The sequence below is a fragment of the Berghia stephanieae genome, chromosome 5, assembly GCF_034508935.2.
Source record: "Berghia stephanieae isolate SIO BIC M18660-M18661 chromosome 5, UCSD_Bste_1.3, whole genome shotgun sequence".
Classification (NCBI taxonomy): Eukaryota; Metazoa; Mollusca; class Gastropoda; order Nudibranchia; family Aeolidiidae; genus Berghia; species Berghia stephanieae.
The window spans coordinates 19,668,838-19,673,837 of NC_088364.1; the positions used below are offsets into that span (position 1 = coordinate 19,668,838).

At 32.5% G+C, this 5,000-nt stretch overlaps 1 protein-coding gene across 1 annotated transcript in view; it reads right to left on the bottom strand.

Annotated features, from left to right (window-relative positions):
* The window catches only part of LOC144972557 (uncharacterized), a 20,248-nt gene extending 16,915 nt beyond the window's left edge, over positions 1-3,333 (bottom strand). The window contains exon 1 of the mRNA XM_078913897.1: positions 2,921-3,333. The gene's annotated coding sequence lies outside the window, so the exon portion shown is untranslated. The remainder of the gene's footprint in view (positions 1-2,920) is intronic.
* Between the last annotated feature and the right edge of the window lie 1,667 nt (positions 3,334-5,000).

A 5,000-nucleotide genomic window follows, 5' to 3' on the forward strand; every position in this document is an offset into this window, starting at 1 on the left:
ATTGTTGGAAAATAAATACAATGGAATTGGAAATAAATACAAAATATAAGGGATGTAGGTATTAATATATTAGTGGCATTAGCCACAGCAGAAGCAACAATAGAAATAGTAGTAGTAGTAGTAGTAGTAGTAGTAGTAGTAGTAGTAGTAGTAGTAGTAGTAGTAGTAGAGTAGTAGTAGTAGTAGTAGTAGTAGTAGTAGTAGTAGTAGTAGTAGTAGTAGTAGTAGTGTAGGAGGAGGAGGAGGAGGAGAGGAGGAGTATTAGTAGTAGTAGGGATGCAGAAAATAAAGACAGGCATTTCAATTTTGACACGGCGCCGCCAAGTCTGGGACTTTTTTGTCCTAGTGCGGAAGTCTGCTATATTTTTCTACTATCACAAACGATATGAACACGGGACTGGGACAGTCCTGTCCCGTTGATTTTGTAGCATTTCACAACGGCTTGGGACACAACGGGACTGTTTTGTCCCGTCCCAATAGGTGCGGAAGATCTCTCTAAATTCTATATGTTACAGATTTGGGACAGGACTGTCCCGGGACAGTCCTGTCCTAGTGCGGAAGAGGGTTTACATGTTTTAATGTCTGGTTTTATATTATGTTCAGTATTGCGCGTCTTAATATCTGGTTTATATGTTCATTATTGTGCGTCTTAATATTTGGTTTTATATGTTCATTATTGTGCGTCTTAATGTCTGGTTTTATATGTTTAGTATTGCACGTCTTAATGTTTGGTTGTATATGTTCAGTATTGCACGTCTTAATGTTAGGTTTTATATGTTCAGTATTGCACGTCTTAATGTTTGGTTTTATATGTTCAGTATTGCACGTCTTAATGTTTGGTTTGATATGTTCAGTATTGCACGTCTTAATGTTTGGTTTTATATGTTCAGTATTGCACGTCTTAATGTTTGGTTTTATATGTACATTAATGTGCGTATTAATGTCAGGTTTTATAATATGTTCAGTATTGCACGTCTAAATGTCAGCGAAACATATATATATATATATATATATATATATATATATATATATATATATATATATATATATATATAGAGAGAGAGAGAGAGAGAGAGAGAGAGAGAGAGAGAGAGAGCAATCACAATAATTACGACAAAGACGACACCATCAACAAAACCGTAATAATAATAATGATTAATCATGATAATGTTAATAATGATAATAATAATAATAATGATAACAATAATAATAATAATAATGATAACAATAATAATAATAATAATAATAATAATAATAATAATAATAATAATAATAATGATAATAATAATAATAATAATGATGATGATGATGATGATGATGATGATGATGATGATGATGATGATGATGATAATAACAATATCATCATCATCGTCGTCGTCATCACTATTTTCCTTAGAAATATCTAATAGGTTGTTCGAGCTACTTGACTTTGATTACCACAGACGATTCGTTAATATTATCAGCCAATGATTAACAAGTTAATTACTGTATTCTGGAAAAAAAACCCAACTCGTATTTAAAAATTTAGCCAGAAAACTCGTCCTTCAAATATCGATCGATTTAAATGATCCTAATCTTGGCAAAAACTCTCAAACCGGGGACGTCAAGTAAGTCCCAGGTTTGAGAGTTTTTGCCATTTAAGTCGATCGATATTTGAAGGACGAGTTTTCTGGCCAAATTTTTAAATATGAGTTTTTCCAGAGTGCGGCCGTTACGTGATTGATCTTCGAGGGGGTTATGATAAGGTTTGTGGTGTGTGTATCTCTCGCCATTATCACGACTATCTGCTACAAGTGTTTGGATTTTATGTGACATTGTCTGCACAGATAGGCTGTGTTTAAGATAAAGGAAGAAAAGAAGAAAAAGTAAATAGTGGAATAAAAAAAAAAAATAACAATATGAATATTATTGATGACGACGATGGTGATGTTGATGATGAACAGACATCAGACATCAACATTTCCAATAAGAGCAAACTGAAAAACAACAACAAACCCCAAACATTCTATTAGAACCATAGAGGTCTAATACAGTGACATAATGTAGCAAGCATCTCAATAGATTGTGTTATTAATGAAAGATAAAGAAAGATGTAATTGTTAAGGCCCTTGTTTGAAGGAAAACATAATAATATCCATTGTAAATATCCAACCCCCTCCCCTTCCTAAAACGCCGAAAAATAATTTTAACCCTCCCCTTACCACCCAAAGGAAAATCGTCACTTTCGTTACGATGCAACTGACAATTGACAATTTTCTCATCCTGATTTCTCTTGTACATCACAAAATGTAAAGGAATGGTTTGATTACAGCTATAAATACTAAACACGGTGGTGTAGACATCATTTTGCTGAACAACATTCTTTATAGAATGCTCTTGTTACTTTTTGTTTGAGTAAGAAAAGTCTATTTTTGTGTCGGGTGGGTTTGCAGTTTCGGGGGAAATTCTTATAATAGCTGGTAAGGAGAGAGTTAAATACATATCGAATAACAAACAATTCAAACAAAACCAAGCACACTAAAGACTTCATAAATAAAGAAAACTGACAAAGCAAAACAAAAAAAATCAATAAAAACAGTAATAAATAATAAATAAATAAATAAATAAATAAATAAGGAATGGAACAGAGCTAGAAAATGTATTCAAGTAAGAAACCGAAATTAAAGAACTCATAAAAAAAAAAAAAACAAAACAAAAAAAAAAACAAACAAGAATAAGAGCAAAAACAAAACACACAAAAAGACATCGTGCTTAATTGAAAGATTTGCATGTGTGTAAACATTTAACAAAATCTCATCCAAATTAATAAAATACCGTAAACAAAATATGTACCACTAGGCCCATCGTCTATATAGAGTTTTGACAAAAGCTATCACATATTAATACCAACAACAGAATAGTTAAAGAACTTCAAACTCACCTGAGAATATCTAATATTTTTGTTTGTTGTCGTGTCCATCCATCCATCCAAGTGTATCCGATTTAAATACTTTATTTTTCCAATCAGCTGAGTTTGGACTCGAACGTGCCTCTACCTGCTTTGGCGCTCATTCACAATCAACAGCGAGCAAATTAAAAACACTTTATTTCAACTTTAAATTTGTTTCGTTTCAGTATAATATAAAATGAACATATAATACAAATTTACAAAAAAGCACCGACAATTTTTTTTTGTCCTCAAAATAGTGACTAAATTAAACAGGTAAAACAGATTATGCGGTATTTAACTTTTGTTCGTTTTACTAAAGGAACTTCTTATTATGAACTTGTCTGAACTTAACCTCATCGGTCCAATACACACACACTAGCCGGTGCGGGAGTCGTGCTGCGACTGACTCGACACCGCTCCAAGTCCTACTTACATACACGAACACGTAGGGTTAAAACTCTCGTCTTCACGCATTTATCAGCACCGACTTGAGTCGACTTAATCCACCCCCTCCCTCCCCCCTCCCTCATTTTCTCTCTCTCCCTTCTCTGTCAATAATTATTATCTTACACCCTCGCGCGCCCACACACACACACACACACACACACACACACACACACACACACATACAGACATATACACAATCTAACCATAGATTCATGTAAATATTTTGGAAACACAGGCCAGTCATCGATAATACACAATGCTCACATTGGCGTTTGTGCCGCCAAATTCTCTGACAAAATACGTTTTTCATTTTGGCCAGAAAACAATTGCTTCAAATATCAATCGATTTGAAAGATCCTCAACTTGTAAAAACGTCCTGAGACCTTTTAAAATTTATTAAGTGTACACAATTTTAATAGATCGATATTTGAAGTATAAGTCCTTTGCTGAATATAACCGAACAGCCTTTAACCCCTAAAGGGCGTGACGGAATTTCTTAAAGATAAAAATCTAAAAAGATGTATCTATACGTAACATTGCGGAGAGAAAAATACAATTTTAAAAAATCATCAAAAGAAAAACTTAATTGCCTCGAAGCACCATTTCAAATTTTAATAGTTTTATTTTTCTTATATTTTTTCCTCTGCTTTTTCTGTTTGACACGGTTTCATACACACACGTTTTCAAAGCAATCGCTGTTTTTATTTTTATTTTCATTTATTTTTTTATGTTTTTTTTTCGAAGTAAGAGTTGTAAGATTATTTGTTTAATGCCTTTGTATTTTGTATTCAAGAAACCCTAACATAATAATAATAATAATAATAATAATAATAATAATAATAATAATAATAATAATAATAATAATAATAATAATAATAATAATAATAATAATAATAATAGTGAATTCCATGTCAAATATAGGCATAGAGAGTGATGATTGTTTTATTACCAATCATAATTTCATGGTTTTCACAAAGCTCATTATAATATCATTTGTTGTTGTTGCTGTTTTACTGGAATTCAAACACGCATTGCACATAAAAAAAAACAAACTAAGGACCATTTTGACTGACAGCTTCCACACACACACACACACACACACACACATACATACACACACACACACAAACACACATATATATATATATATATATATATATATATATATATATATATATATATAAGATTATATCGTAGCTTTATTGATTGGGACTTGTTAGATTCTGACCGGCATTCATTGTTTTCAAATGGGTAGCTGGGACTTATGTTGGACTGACTGACTATCCAAAGGGTAACATGGTACGTAGTAGCTGACCTGTTGTAATGTACTTATTTTGTACCGGTTCGAAATTATTTTCATTAAAATAATGAGACTATAACATTTGAGTAACCAGACCTGTAAATAAGTCATGTCGAAAAAGAGCAATGAAAACTGCAATCTTTAGGCTTGCAACAAGCGGGAGAAATTCCGACGGCTTTAGTCTCACGATTCTAAAAGAATACTATTGAATATTTCGAGGTTGTATTTGATGTTTATTTGGACTTCCACCTTTGTCTTGATCGCCGATATTTGGTCTGGATTTTGATCACTCCTACCACTCCATTCCCGTGCTCTCATTATCAG